The sequence below is a fragment of the Petaurus breviceps genome, unplaced genomic scaffold, assembly GCF_028583685.1.
Source record: "Petaurus breviceps papuanus isolate PSGF00001 unplaced genomic scaffold, PetGlider_PUasm1.0 490, whole genome shotgun sequence".
NCBI lineage: Eukaryota > Metazoa > Chordata > Mammalia > Diprotodontia > Petauridae > Petaurus > Petaurus breviceps.
In genome coordinates this window covers 14,436,532-14,453,023 of record NW_027186352.1, presented here as the reverse complement: position 1 = coordinate 14,453,023, position 16,492 = coordinate 14,436,532, and the positions used below count along the sequence as shown (strand labels likewise).

Here is a 16,492-nt window from a genome sequence, read left to right as displayed (position 1 = left end):
TTGTGAGGGGTGGCAAGTTTGTTTGGGCTAGAGCACCAGATGTTTCTGAAATAGCTGCCAAGAGTATTTGAGGGGGAGATAATGATCCTTGTAGAGCAGAAGGTTCACCAGATGTGGGGACAATGGAAGAAGCCAAACTCCAGTGACAAGGGGGTCAGGGCCAATCTTTCCTCATGTCTAATGCCTAACAATCACCACTATGGAGAATGGCCAGGGCTACAAGTTCAGGAATGCTTGTTAATGCTGGCAGTTGGCACAAATCAAGCTCACCCACTTAATTTCCCACAAATGGCTGAATAATCTAGGAAATTAATGGAGTTTCTCATTATATAATGTCTTTTCCTTAACTCTCTAATGAAAGGCTGCTTAGTGTTGGGAAAAGAACACTGCATTTGGAATCAGGGAATCAGGAGTCACAGATTTCAAACTAGAATGGAATTTTGACATCATTTAGTTTCCACCTGATTTTCTTACAGAGGAGGAAACTAAGGGTCAGAAATGGGAAAGCACTTACCCAAGACCACTGAGGCAAACAAGAATCAATGTGTGATGTAAGTACAAGGCAAGCAGCTGCAAATCCAGTGATTTGGAAGGGGCCTCAGAAGCCACTGAGCCTAAGCTGCTCAGCTGACAGGTGAAGCACCCTGCCAAGAGGTCAGAACTAGTGAATTACCTCAGGTACAACATGAATCCAAGTCTGCTTGACTCTTCCATGCAATGCTCAGTTCCCTATGCCATCCCAAACCTGGTCATGCTGTGCTAGCATGGCTAAGTCCCTTGCCTTCTCTGAGCCCCAGTTTCCTCCTTTGTAAAGTGAGGAGATTGGACTAAAGAATCTTGAAGTCCCTTTCCACATATAGGATGTAATTTGTGCCCTTATATTATGTATGGATCCCCCGGCACACCATGTCAGATAAGAAGCTGCATCAGAGTGGCCACAGGCTATCATTCTGCCAGGACAATCTACTTGGAAGAACTGCCATGTTAACAAAAGAAGAATTTCATCTCCCTTTGTCTCCAGAAAACAGAATGCCAGCAAAAGATAATTACTTTCCTTCCATAGGTAATGCACTGCTAGCTGGTGAAGATAATGCCTTTGCTCAGGATGGGCTGCCCTGGCATTTAATCACCTCCTTTCATGAACATGCTACAGTGGCAGCAGAGAACCCCCACCCCAACTGTGTCCAATGCAAATTATATTCCTGGGGTGGGGGTGGGGGGAAGCATTGACTCATCCTGAGAAAGCAGAAGGTAAATGATACACTGCCAAATGTGAGACTGCCAAAGGAAAACAAGATGCTGTTGAGGGTTCTCCATGAACTACAACATTTTCTCCAGAAAAGGCGGTGGGGGGTCATTTTAAAGCTATAGATAACTGATTCTGCCAGATGAGCTGTCACAGAAGGGAGAGGTCAAAATGAAGGGCACCGATCACACCCTAGAGACTCTAAACAGCTCCCTGCTTCTTAACATCCTCTATACCCATATTGCCAATTAATATTTTAAAAAGCAATGAGAAAAAAACAAATAAGAATGCCCAACAAATATATGTCTATGTGTCTGCATGTGTAAGGTGTGTGTGTGTGTATACACATAAACATGCATGGAGAGAGAATGGAAGCTGGGCAAATTTCAAGGGAAAGTCTTTGAAAATGAAAAAAACCCAAGAACCAACTTAGGTCATTTCAGAGAGACTCATCACCAGGGAAGGGGTCACAGAGTGGTCATCCTTTCTCCCTCCTCTATAAGGTTAGGTACCAAATGTGCTAATCATGAAGGTACTGAAATGGTCTACACTGGCAGAGGGTCTACACATGCCAACAAAATCAATGATCTTTTGAGGTTTTAAAGAAAACAGTCATGAGGACAGCTCCCTTGGATGCACTTTCCAAAGGACATGGAACATCCCTTTTACATTTGGGTCTCCATGACTGTCAAGGTCCCCTCCAGCTCAGTTTGTCACTGTAGAATAGGTAATAGACTTAAAGTCAGAGGATATGGATTCAAATCTCAGCTCTACTCCATCTCAGCTGCAAGAGGTAGCTATGTGTTACAGTGGTTCGAGGGCTTGTCCTGGAGTCAGCAAGTTCAAATGCAGCATGAGTCAGATATTTTCTAGCTGTGTGACCCTGGGCAAGTCATTCAACCTCTGTTTGCCTCAGTTTCCTGAACTGTAAAATGGGGGATGATAATAACAGCACCAGCTTCTCAGGGTTGTTCTGAAGAGCAAATGAGATCACGTTTGTAGAAGCACCTGGCACATAGCAGATACCTAAGAAATGATTGTCCCCTTCCATTGCCCTTGGATAGTTTACCTTGCCTCTAGGAGCCTCAGTGTCCTTATCTGTAAAACTAAGGAATTGAACTAGATGATCTTGAAAGTTTCTTTCAGACATTTGTGGAGATTTGGAGGAGGGCAGATGTTACCATGGAAGGAATTCCAAATCTGTGCAGGGGGAACACTGAGATGCAGTGGTCAGAGCAGTGGACCTGGAGTCACATGGCTGTCTTACTAGCCATCAGCCCCCGAGTCCTGCACAAACCACGTAAGCTCTTGGAGGTCAGGTAATGGAGTCACAGTCATAAACACCTGTCACCTAAACTATTACAAAAGTCTTCTCATTTATCTCACTGTCTCAATTGGCTCCTCATTCTGAACAATCTTCCACTCAGCTTTTAAAGTGATTTGCCTTAGGAGCAATCATGTCGCTCCCCCTTCATGCCCCCACCTAAATAAATTGCAGAGGCTGCCTGTTGTTTCTTAGATCAAATTACTAGGCAGATAGGTGGCACAGTGAATAGAACCCAGGCCCTCAGGAGGACCTGAGTTCAAATCCGGCCTCAGACAATTGACATACTTATTAGTTTTGTGATCTTGGGCAAGTCACTAAACCCCAATTGCCCTGCCTTCTCCCCTCCAAAATAAAAGATTGAATAAGCTCCTCTATTTAGTTTTTCAAGTCTCTCTTCACTTGGCCTCAGATTACCCTTAAAGCCCTTTCTATATTACTGCCCTTCATGCATACCATGAGCTAGTCAATTGAGTCTTCTCATGGTCATTCCCACATAACACTCACTCTTGTTCTCATGATCTTCTATTTGCTGTCCATCCCCTTGTGCCTGGATCACACTCACTCCTCCTCTCTATTTCACAGAATCCTTCCTTTCCTTCAACACTCCAACCTTACATGAAGCCTCTCCTGATCCTTCCGCCTTTTAATGCCTCCCCCAGTCTTAAAAAAAGTCTTGTTATCTATTGTGTATATATCTATTTTTGTAAATATCATTTTTCCCTACTTATTACTCCCTTGTCTTTATTGTCACAGGGCCTGCCACATAGTAGAATTGAGGTAGGAGAGTTAAGAGTAACTAATCCATATCTCATTTTACAAATGAGTAAACTGAGTCCCAGAGATGTGAAGTCACTTAGCCAAAACTAGACAGGGTTTTAAGCTACATAGCCTAGATTCAAATCCATGTTCTTTGACTCCAAATCCAGTGAATCCATCATTGATGTTATAGAAAAATAATGAAAAGATTGCATTACTTAGCTCAGAGGTTGTTAAGGAATAACTGGAAAGCGTCTTATGAATGAGGACTATTTATTGTGATGTCCATAAACTTAATATTGAACATGAGTGTTCATAATCTGACAGTCTAACCTATGAAGATTAAACACATTCTCAGTTTGCCAAAGGAAGATCCTCAGTCCTTTCCACTAAGGTGAACAAAAATAAAATAGCAAACTTTCCCCTCAAAGTTTATGCAAGTAGTTGAATTGCCAGAAATGTCTTCTCCAAGTAACAAGACTACAGATAGGGGGCACTACAAATCCAGTAACATCTATTTACATGTGTGTAACTGGGGCTGTGCACATGTGGAAAAAAGATTTGATCCTCCTTTGGACACAGCTGACCCACCTATTCACAAATGGGACCTAACTAATGGGTTACTTAGCCATTTTTCAATTACCGAAATGCAAAAATTTCATGGGATATATACAACAAAGCCCATATGATTAACAAGTCTTTTTTTAGACACCATTGGATAATAAATTTAATCCAAGATGGTTAAATCTGAAAAAATGCAAACTCATGATCTTGTTAGCAAAAATAAAGATTTATTTTTATGATATGGCTAAAATAGGCAGTGTATTTTTAAGAAACCAGAGTTCAACATTCTCTAGAGATGGTCTTGGATTAATGTCCAATTCAAAACAGGAAAAACCAGGATCATTATTTAAAATATAGGCTGTATTCTTTCTTTTTGCATATTCTAATAATTTCTATCTTGAAATGGGTGTTAGTCACACTCTTATATGCAGATATAGACATAATATAGATTTAGACATGTATACAGATGATATAGAGAGAGGATAGATATACTTATATTCTCCCTATTTCTGTACAAAAGAAGTGATACTTTAAGTGCACTATTTGCCTAAAAATAACTAGAATAGGAATTCACTAGGTGTGCTACATTAGAAAGAATAATATGTTTATTTCTATATAATAATAATTAAGATGTGCCTAGCATTTGGGGATTTGCAAAGTACTTTATGTTTATTATCTCATTTGCTCCTCTCACCAAAATGTGAACCACATGCTATCATTACCCCCATTTTAAAGAGGAAACTGAGGCAGTCAGGAATGCCTTGACTTGTCAGGTCAGGTCCTTGGTTTGGACACTCTCCCTTCTAGGGCAATTCACAAGCCAACCATGTCTTCTCATTCAGGAGAATTTGTTTCCATTTCTCTCTGCACATTTTCCACAGGAGCCTGACCCAACAGATTTCTTCTGTTATTTTTCATATTTGACGGGTCCAAGTACAGCATTCCTGCCATCCACCTGTGATCTCTCCTTCTTCCCAACATTTCTAACCAAGCTCCTTTTCTGGTCAACCAACCTAAGTTGGTTCTTGTTCAATGATATGTCTCCATAACTATCACGTTACAGCCTACTGACCCTACCAGGCACTTCTTCATCACTCTTTGGCTGACCTTTTATTCTGATCCTATGGAAATCCTGGTGTTCCATGATCTACAACCAATAGCATCTCCAGGAAAAAGTGGCATTAAAAAGATGACTTTGGGCTTGTTCCGTTTTGTTTTTCTTTTACTTTGTGCCAACAAGCAACGGATCCCCAGCGGATGATTCTGTGTACACCCTTGTTTTCCAAAACTGACCCAGCCCAGCGACATTTCATTGCATTCTTGGCCCAACATATGCATCTGGCATGTTTCTGGGACACATAAGTCAATGGATTAAGTGAATTGGTTGCCCACCCAGCTGTATGACATGATATGAACAATGGTTATTTTTTGTTCGCTTTGTTTTTCCTGTTGGGTTACTTTGGTTGACTTCTGTCAAGTTAACACAAAAGTGTGTGTTACGGGACTTGGTACAGTGCCAATTTTTTTAAAGAAGACCTATTTTTCAGAAGACCTTTGTCAGAAGCACTACCATTTGTATTCCATAGATGAGGAAACTGAGCCTCCTTGACCCATTCATGGCCCCAAACTTTGCAAGTATCAGAGGGAGGACATGAGCCCAGATCATTTCATCTCTAAGTACAAAAGATAGTGTCCAGAAAGACCCCAAAGTCGGGAGGAATGTAAAGTAAAGGGAAGTGGGGCAAGAAAGGGACCAGAAAGCATATTAATCTGGGGGAAAATGAGCAGGAAGGATACATGACTTTAACCCTAAATATTCTAATTACATTTGTTTTTCAACTAACCATTGAATGGGCTAAGTATTGCTTCTTTATAACAAACCACAATTCCAATGGGCTCATGGTAGAACATGTTACCAACTTCCATATAAAGAACTGATGAACTCAAAATGAAACACATTTTCTTCTCTTTTTCTTTCCTTTTGTGAGACCTGGCTAATGATGAAAATTGGTTTGCATGACCATATATATTTGTAATGGTCTTTGCTTTTCTTGGCTTCTCAATGGGTGGAAAAAGGAAAAGAAAGGAGGAGAGAGAGAATTTGAAAGTGAAAAAAAATAAACCGAATTGTTAAGAAAATAATATTGTTTGCCTCTTTTCAACCAACTAATTTCACAGAATCCATTTGTCATTGATACAAATAATTAAGACAGAACTGAATTAAAATTATACAGGGGCAATATATTGTCCAAGGCCAAATACATCTTGTTCCAAAATATATTTCTCAATGTAACTATTTTTTGATGTTATTCTTTTCCCATATTCATGTTCACTTGGATTGTTCCATTGGAAAAGACTCTGGATTGGGGATCAAAAAAGCTTGATTTGAATCTTGACTTTGCCACCCAGTTCCTGCATGACTTTAGGCAAATTTATTTGACCTCTCTGAGCCTCCATTTAATTATTTAAAAAAAAAGAAGTCCCCAGATCAGGTGACCCTCAAGATACCTTCCATTTCTAAACGTGTCTCCCTACAAATCAGATTATTAGGTTTCCAATTAGTCTTACACCTGATTTAAGAAATTATCTTTAAAAATGCAATATAGCACAAAGATACTTAAAAATCAGTCTGCCTGGAGAAGATCTGGGTGTATTAGTGGACTGCAAGTTCATGATCAGTCAATAGTATGATAGGGATGCTTGCAATCAGAGAACAGCTCACTAGAATACAGAGGTGAGAATTCTATTAAACTCTGTCCAGGGCTAAGCATGTCTAGAGTATTGAGCTCATTTATACGCACTACATTTCAGAAAGGACATTAAAATGCCTCCAGGGGAAGGCAATGACCATGGCAAAGAGCCCTGAGTTCATGTCACATGAGCATTGGTTGAAGGAAATGAAAAGGTTTCACCTGGAAAAGAGAAGACTCAAGGAAGGTGAAAAGAAAACCATGCCACTCATGAGGGAGAGCCAGTACAAGGGCGTGGAGACTGGAAATGGAGTGTCACAGGTAAGGGATCACAAGAACAGTGTGTCTGGACCAAAGAGTACAAGGAAGGCAGTAACTTATAAAGTTGGAAAGATAGGATTGGATGGGGCCAGATTAAGAAGAGCTTTAATAAATAGAGGAGGGTGTAGTTTGTCCTGGAGGTAACTAGTAAACAACAAGAAAGTAGTGGGCAAAAAGGCAACCTATTCAGACCTATACTTTAGGAAAATCACTGGAGGATGACTTTGGAAGGGGAGAAATGAGGAAGGAAGACAAGGGAGGAGTAGAGTGCAATGGTTCAAGGCTGGAGGTGGTAAGGACCTAAAGCGGGGGGTATGTCCGTGTGGATGGAGACAAGGGGAGATGTGTGTGAGGGACTGAAGAGGTGTTTGGGTATATAGGGTTAGTGAGAGTGAGGAGTGAGAGAGGAAACTGAGGTCATCAACCTAAGAATATGGAAGATGGGTGGTGCCCTCAAAAGAAACAGGGATGCTTGGAAGAAGGCAGAGTTTGGGAGAAAGGAGATTAGCTGTGTTGAGTTTGAGATGCTTATGAAACATCCTGCTCTGAATATTCAATAGGAAAATGATGATATGGGACTGGAGCAAGGAGGAAAGCTTTTGGTTAGATATGTACATCTGGGAGTCCCTTGAGATGACCACTCAATACATGGGAAGTTCCAGATTTAAGAGGGAACATGGAAACAGTGACCTGAATGGGCAAAGAACCCTCATTCAGCATGTTCAGGAAGAAGTTGAGTTGCCACCACTCAAACTTGCTGCAAAGATGATTCCGTTTCTAGGAGGGGTTGGATTAGACAGCTGCTGAGGTTTAGACCAATGCTGCCTTTTAGGGATTCTGTGATTCTATTTCTCAAAATAGAATCACAATTTCCTAGAGGGTGAATTAGACATTAAACAATCAAGTTTTCAATTAGGTACCCTAAGGACAAACAATTCCACCTATGTGTCTAGTTCCCTTCTTCTTTGATTTAATAGGTGATTTTCAAGAGTCAGAGCCAGGAGCTCAAGTCTGGCTCTGCCACTAGGTGGCTATGTCACTTAATCTCTCTGGGTCTCAGTTTCCTCACCTTGACTAAATGACTTTTAAGGTTTTTTCAGATCTTGTCACCAGTCAGTCAACAAGTATCTAAGGGTTTACTATGTTCCAGGCACTGTCCTATGTATGAGAATACAAATTAAGGCCTCCAAGAAGTTCCCATTCCAATGGTCAAGATAACATGGGCCTAACTAAGTACTCACAAGATACAGTGTCAATGGGAGGTAAGCTCTAGAGCAGGGAACAGCAGTAGAGGGACTGGTCAAAGGCTTCTTACAAAAGGCAGGGTTGAGCCAAGTCTTCAAGGAAGCCAAGGAAGCCAGGGAAGGAGAGAACTGCAGGCCTGGGGGCCAGCCAGTGCAAGACATGGAGTCGAGGGCAGAATGTTGTGTTCCAGTGACAGTAAGTAGACAGTTTGTTAGGTTAAAGAGAATGTGGAGGATAGTCAAGAGAGAGACAACTGGAAAGTTAGGATGGGGCTTTAAATGTCAAACAGAACATTTGATATATGATCCTGAAGGCAACAGGGAGCCACTGGAGGTTACTGAGCAAGCAAGTAAGGAGGTTCCACAGTCTGCTCTTCACTTTAGAAGGTCACTGTGCCAAGCTTGTCCTAAAACTCTCCATCCTTAGCTAGACTCATTCCCTGGTCCTGGACACATGGTGCATCCCTGGACCCCAAATGTGGGGTCTTTCCAGGTCAGGCAGACCTGTCAGAAAGTGGGCTCCTCCAGTGAGAGCACAGAGGCACCTCCACCCCACAATGCAGTGCAGAGAGGGCTGCCTGGGGGTGTCAAGTAGAACAGCATCCAGGTTTAATTCATGGAGATCTATGTGACCTTTAATCCCTCTTTCTGCTCCAGTCACTTCTAAACTCAGATCTAATGCCATTTTAGTCAGCACAGTGATATATTATTGGTCAGAAGGTTTATTTTCTGAAATTAACTGTGAAATGTTACCTATTTTTAAACTGTCTCACTTCAACTTAGTTCTGTTTTGATCCTTATAATTTATTTTAAAGATCACACTGTACTGGCTCTTTGGTTTCTGAGTCTTAACTGTGGCCTTTGGCCAAAAGCAGTAAGTTGTGACCTGGAAAGTGCTGCCTTTGTAAGCTCGTGTACTGGAGGCTTTTCATGGAATGCCACAGAAACATCTGCCACCCTGTGGAAGCTTGGCCTGGGGGAGGTCAGGGAGCTGATCAGGCAGACCCAGTTGGAAAAAGCCCAAAGGTGGGAGGGTCTCAGCTGGGCTTGAGCCAGTCTGGAGACAGAGGCCAAGGCCTGGGAGTTCTTCCTTGAGGAGACTCTCAGGAGACAAGGTGATTTGAATCCTTGGACTCCCAGCCACAGCCCTGGCAGGTAGACCACCCAACACTAAGCATGCTGCCTCTAGCCTCTATTTCCACTCCTGCCAAACTTCAGTCAAGACAAGCCAGCCTAAATGATTGGTCCAGAGACTCAGCACGTCACCTGCTGGCCTCAGACTTCCACAATGACCAGCCAGGGCTGATCCCAAATGGGGGGAAGGCAAATTGGGCAGATCTCTTTAAGGATAAGCAAAAAGTAGCCTACCTTCACCCCATGTCCCTGGAAGCCCCAGGAAGATAGGGCCCTGGCTAAATGGGCCTCTCGGCCACCCTTTCTAGGTCAGATCCTGAATTATGCATTGTGAAGGATAGTAGAATTACTGTCCGAACTTGGTAGAAAAAGTTCAGGTTTGGAGTTAAAGCCAGTAATGACAATGTCTGACAGAGGAGGTTTCCAAAGTGCTTTCCATATGTTATCTTACTTGCTCCCCACATTAACCCTGTCAGGTGGGTGCTGTTATTATCCTCACTTAACATAGTAGGAAAACTGAGGGTCTGAAAAGTTCATTGACTTGCCCCAAGTCAAAGAGCTGGTAAGCATGTGAGCTAGGATTTGAACTCAGGGCTCCAGCACTCCAAGTCCACCACCAGGTCAATTAACTGCCTAACTTGGCTACCTCTCTTACCCACTCACTGTGTTACCTTAAGTGAATGACTTCTTTTTTTCTGTATCTCCATTTCCATATGTGAAAAATAAAAGACTTCGACATGGCAATCCTCAGGCAGCTCAAGTCATGTGCCACCACCTAGAAGTTTCTTTTGAGAACCCCTCTTTAATGCTTTTTCCATTCTCCCCAAGTCATTGTGTCTATGTTTAGCTGTTTGCATACTGTACTTGCCACCCCCCTAAAAACTGACTATAAGTTCCATGAAGGCAGGACCTGGTTTTCCTTGGGTCTTTGTATCCCCCAAAGCCAACCACCATTCCTTGACTACAGTGGCTTGGCAGGGGTCTAAGAGATGTCCATTAAATTGAAATACCTGGCTAGAGGGCAGCCTGAGAAGACTAGTTCAAGACAGGCATGCAGGGATGGAAATATCCCTAGGAGAAGCCAGTTTAGAATAAGGTGGGCCTACTTCCAGGGAAGCTTGGATTCTGGAGGACCCCAAAGGCCAGGCTGCTCGGGCTTGAGGAAGAAAAATGCCGTTCGCAAACATGTATAGGCTGGCCTAGAGGTCAGGAGGTAGCAACAGATCGTTAGCTAGTCCAGAGGGTCACAGGAGCGCCATTGTAAGCCAGAGGCTGGCTTCTCGGGGCGCTCTCTTGGGAATCCCCTTCTCTCCTGATGTATTTCTGGATTCCAAGTGTGCCACTCAGAGGTGCAATGCCAACTGCCACAATATAAATAGCTCCTTTCACAGGGATGGAGAGCTATGTTCAGTAAAAATAATTTTTTTATTGAAGGGTTGGCAACTTTTTTATTTTTCTGAAATAGAATGTTCACAATATTCCTACTGCTTAGGAACCATGAGGCTTTAGAGAAAGCTCATCCAATATAGGGATCAGGGATGCCAATACCCTTATTGGACAGAAGCTTGGAGAAAGGAGAAATTTGCCCAAAATTACAGAGCCAGAAAGTGAATGAGTCAAGATTTGAACCCAGAAATTTGGGCTTTGCTGAAGGTAGTTCAACCTAAATCTGTGTGTTTCTATTTATAACCAACTTTTCTATGAATTATATTCAATCAAATTTAAAAACCTTTTATTAAATGCCTCCTATGTTCCAGGCACTCTGCTAGGTACTAGAGATGGAAAGACAGAGCTGAAGCAGCCCATCCTCAAAGACAGGAGGCAAATGGCACAAAAGGAGACAGGGGAGCACAGAGTATGCCAAACTAACTAATGGAGGAAGAGGGAGAGGGGAGACAAGAAAAGGTGTCATATATGATGTGATGCTGCCTGAGCTCAGCCTTGACAAAGGGTCAAAGTGAGGAGAGGGTGCATGCCTGGCATCTGAGAGGGCCTGTGCAAAGGCAGGAAGGAAATATTAGGAAGCAGAGTCTGCCAGAGCAGGGACAGAATGGGGAGGAGTCACATGAAATGTGTCTGGAAAGATGCCTCAGAGCAAGACTGTGAAGGACTTTCAAAAGTCAGGGACTTTGAATTCTATCCCAAGGGCAAGAGGGAATCGTTGAATCTTCTTGAAAAGAGAACTGACCTGTGACATGTGTTTCAGGCCTATCCATTGGAGTAGCTCAGTAGGAGATGGGATGGAGGGTTGGGGAGGAAAGGTTGGGCAGAGAGTAACCTAATAAGAACTTCTCTGTTTAGGTGAGGGTGCCCCAAACTGGGCCAGTAATTGCCTAAGACAGAGAAGAGAGGATAAAACTGGGACTCCTGGGTAACAGGAATTAACAGAACTTTTCAAAAATTATAAGAGTTTTATTCTGGTTGCTATTTAAGGAGCTCTCTCATAAAAATACACAGCTTTTTATGTATTTGGAGGGAGGTATGGTGGCCTTGGGAATGAAGAATTGGCCCAAGTGTCAGAAAAACTTGGCTGGGTTGAAATCCTGCCTCTGACTCTACTCACTACATGGTCCTGGGTAAGCCCCTTGACATCTCGGTGTCCCTGGCAGGCTCAGATCTCCATTCGTGCAGGAAGTTTCCTCATTGGACACTCCCTACACCAAAGGGAATAACAAGTTGCATTTTTCAAAAAGATACAAACTCATCTAACTAACATCACTCAAGAAACTAGTCTCCTTTTACTGGAGGCTTTTGGGGAGAGAGGGAAACATCTATGTGCTTGTTTCCCTTGTTGAAAAAACTACATGGGGTATTTTCTTTGCCTCTTAACTACAATTAACAACCTCATGAACAGAACTAAGATCTTAGAGACACAAAGTTCACCTCCTTGTTTTCCATGCGAGGAAATGGAAACTTCATTATTTACTTTGTATATTTCTGTATTTACCTGTCTATCCACAGGTTACATTTCTTCAGTAGAATGTAGACTCCTTGATGACAGGAATCATTTTACTTTTGTCTTAACCTTGTCTCTAGAATCTTGCTGGCATTTAATAAGTGTTTTTTATATTGAAAGAATCTAAATGAGAGAGAAAGGAGACAGTTCCTTTGCCCATATTCTGCACCTAATAGGTATTTAATAAATGTTTCTGAACTTCCAATGAATTAGATTGCTTATCATGCCTCCCCCCTTTTAATAGATTGATAATAAACATTAAATAAGGTTATGTACCAGGCAGCAAGCTAGGTGCTGAGAATACAGAAACAAACTAACCAGCAAAAAGGCTGCCCCTTCCCTCAAGAAGAAACAAGTCCACACAGAAACAAACAGAAAATACATTCAAAATGAAAACAAGCTGCTTGTAGGGCCAGGAGGGCCTCACTGACAACCAGGCTCGGAAAACTTCCAAGAACTTCTCCGACATTTCACAGTGAGTGAGTGTCAGACCATTCTCCTCCCACCCTTCTGCAGGTTTAGTGAATTAGACACATCTCGATTCTGATCATCAAAGGCAAAGTTTGTGATTTCAGGTAGTCAACAAGAGAACTGGAAGGTTGATTCAGGAGACAGAAATCACTGTTCCATATCTCCAATTAATAAAGTGCTGTTAGTAACTGCTGAATCCAAATTAGCCCCCATGACTGCCAAGCTAAAGCCCACAGAGCTTTCACCATTTTTTATTCCAATTTCTGTCAAATTCACCTGGTATATATTGAGTCACACTATAATATGCTGACATGATTTTTTTAAAAATCAATTGTCTGGGTCTCTAGGGTTGGTAGAGATGAATATATATATTTGTGCAATGGAAATCACTTAACTTGGTTCTAATGCTAATATCACGCATTATGGCCATAAAAATGTCTTGAAGAGCAAACTCAGAATCAGATTACAAATCTGATGGGTTGCATTTATTTTTCTAATTTTCCCCTGAATTTCTTCCCGCATCAGGAAAATTAAATATCTGAAGAAAACAGAGCACTCTGGTTCTTTAATCATCAAATCCACGTCTCCCAAAGAATCCAGATAATGGACCAAAGCTTCGATAGTCACAATGGTTTTGTAAAATTTAACTAGACTGTCTCCGACAAACGTGCTTACAAATTGAATGACAAGCAGAAGGGAAATGTGGTTTTGGGAACGAGATTGGAGGCAAAAATGTGATGAGCTCATTGTTTAAGAAGAAACCTTTTTTATTTCAAGACTTCTTTTCCCTTTGCTGCTAAAGACAAAAAAAAAAGGCAGCATTCTCTTGACTGATGGTGAATTTCTCTGCTTTAAAACCTTAAAGCTGATTTTTGGCTGTCAGCTTGCCTAACTAGTAACCAAGCGAAAGTTTGGCTCAGCAGTCTGTTCTCCATCCCTGGTTTCCAAGGAAACCAGCAACTGGCTGAACAGGAGGAAACGTGAAACGAGGGATTGCTATTGTCACATAAGGATGCTGGTACAGCTTCCCTATCCAGAACAAGGTCCCCTAATATGAAAAAGGTAAACATTATGGGGTCAGCTACTCCTCAACAGAATTCAGGGAGAAACTCCTGGGGTTTAGGCAGCATCTCCTGTAAGGAGATTATTTTGAACCTGTCACTGCCCTCTCCTCCTGATCCCTCCAGGAACAGTGATGTCTGCCTTCAAAGAAAAAAGGCCCCATAATCTAGCTCAGCTCTTTCGATGGGCAAGGTGGTCTTAACTGAGCAAGTCAGAAAGTGAGCATCCATCATCCATCATTGGTCAGAAGATCATCCAGACTAATTCATTGGATGTTTTTTTCAGGTATAATTATGCAGTGACTTCTTCATTTCTCTAAGCCCAGGTAGGCTAATATTTTCAGTTAAGTTATGTTTGCAAAATTGTAGTGGGAAGAATAATGGCTATGGAGACTGAACACCTCATTCCCAAACCCTAATTACTGTGTAATTTGGAGAATGCCACTGTGCTTCTCTGGCTGAGTCTGAAAAAATGGAGGTTAATAATAATGACCATCCTCATTTACTTGATGTTTAGATGTTTGCTGAATGTTTTCCTCCTAACAACCCAGTGAAATGAGTAGTACAAATACAACTCCTATTTCAGTATGAGGAAACTGATGTTCAGAGAGATTAATTAACTTGTCTGAAATCATATAACTAGAATCAGAAGGGGTTGGGGTCACTATCAAAACATTCCTCTGTCTAAATTCTATAGTGAGATAAGAGAAGAGGGAGAGGGAAGAAAGTGGAGGAAAAAGGGAGTAGGGAAGGAAGATAAAGAGGAGGGAGGGAGGGAGAGAGAGAGAGAGAGAGAGAGAGAGAGAGAGAGAGAGAGAAGAAGAAGAAAGGAATTGGGAGAAGCAAGAACAAGAAAGAGGGAAAGGTAAATTTAGTTGGCTTGACTGATTCAATCAAAACAAGTTAACAGTACCATATAGGTCAAAACATAGACCTCTATCCTAAAGAGAGGAAGTAAGAGTCATCAAACATCCATTTGTTCCTAACTTTTAATAAAATAATTATTGGTCATACAACAAAACTATTTGACTTCAAACATTCAAAAGACACATAAAATAAAAATGAGCTTTTTCTCCATAAGTGGAATTGAGTCCCAGTGTCCTTTGCCTTCCTCTAAAGCAGCTTATCATTTCTCTGCAAGTATCCTTTGCCATTGTGGTTTTTGCCATTTGTGGTTTTAAGTATTTATGGGTCAACCACAGACACCCCTCAAATTCCATTCCTCATAAATGACAACCTATATCCCACCTCCATGTCTTGGTTCTCTTGGTTCCCTGTGACTAGACTACATTCACTGTTTTTCTCTCTTCCTCTTAAAGTCCCTAAAGTAAACATGCTCCATTTTCAGCTCATTTTCTTACACTGGGGAAAGACTCTCTGTCATTTCAAGTCTATCTCCCAATTTTTATCTAATTTCTGTCCAATTTTTATCTATCTGACAATTTGTCAAACATCTTCTAATTTTCCATGCTGAACTTTTCCATTGAGCATCTCCCCTAAAACATGAGTTCCTGCCCTCACTCACTGAAATACCAGGTATGCCAGCCTGAAGGCAATTCCACCTAGCCTGACAATACCTGGATCTCTGCATCCCAGCCAAAGGCATTTACCTCCCCATGCTCTTACTAAAATTTCCAAATACAAAATCCAGAAAAGCTCTATCCATGCACAATTTCTTACATTCTCCTTTATTCAGGGATATATTAATTCAGGATATCCCTGACTCTACTATTAACCCTACTTCAAGTAACCTTTCCTCCCAGAACAAACAAGATCCATTAGGGAAAAAAAGACCAGAGCCTGCTCAAAAAAAAACAAAAAATCCAACATGAGGACATTGTTCTCTCAGGCTCAACTGAATGTGCTCAACAGGAGATTCATGGAACAAAACAACCTTAGCCCAGAGCAGATCTGAAATGTGGCTGAGAACTTGAACTTGACTCACAAACACACAAACACCTGATTTCAGAACAAGAGAATGAAGCCAAAGATGGCAGAAAGATACCATGTAGTCCAAAAATGGCAACAGTGTGGTTCAGAAAGGATTAGCTCTTGGAGAGTACTAAAGCCACTACTCTATTTCATTGGGACTATATGGCAAACCCTTCTGGAAACCTCCCAGTTGAGAGCAAGCACACTTGGAATAATAACCAGCTCCAGAATGATGGCAAGAGAGCTTTCCCAGAACCGGATATTCCTGCACCCGTATTCTGCCAAGGATTTGTAGGCCACCTATGGGAATCATACTAGTGAGTGTGATACAGCCCCAGTCAGTAGGGTAACCACAGACAATTAGCAGTTCTAATACCACACACACACACACACACACACACACACACACACACACACACACACACACACACACACTGAAGTACTCTTTCCAGACCTTTCTCTACCAATGGTTTCCCTTCCCTGCTGTGATTCCTCTCCTTTTCAATATCTTTATTAGGTGACTGTTGTGGTTGTGAAGGTAAATCTTGCAGACAGAAGATTTCAATGCTCTCCAGAGTGTGCTGGCTAGCTCCAGATTTAGGCCCTATTTAACTATTCAGAAAGTCTATGACTTTCAGAATCCTAATCTAAATGACAGGATGAAACAGCCTCAGTGGGAAGCAAAGGTACAAAAAGCAAGTCATGAGAAAGGACATGTCAGCAGGGTTTGGTGACTGTGTTTTTCAAGCTAGAGTTTTGGTAAAATATTATCATTAGGTAAGTTAAAGCT

General features: G+C 41.7%; 1 protein-coding gene and 1 pseudogene across 2 annotated transcripts in view; one reads left to right on the top strand and one right to left on the bottom strand.

Annotated features, from left to right (window-relative positions):
* The window catches only part of PRKG1 (protein kinase cGMP-dependent 1), a 1,429,727-nt gene that overhangs the window by 1,264,900 nt on the left and 148,335 nt on the right, over nt 1-16,492 (bottom strand). The window lies entirely within an intron of this gene.
* Nucleotides 15,274-16,066, top strand: LOC138172009 (homeobox protein NANOG-like; annotated as a pseudogene).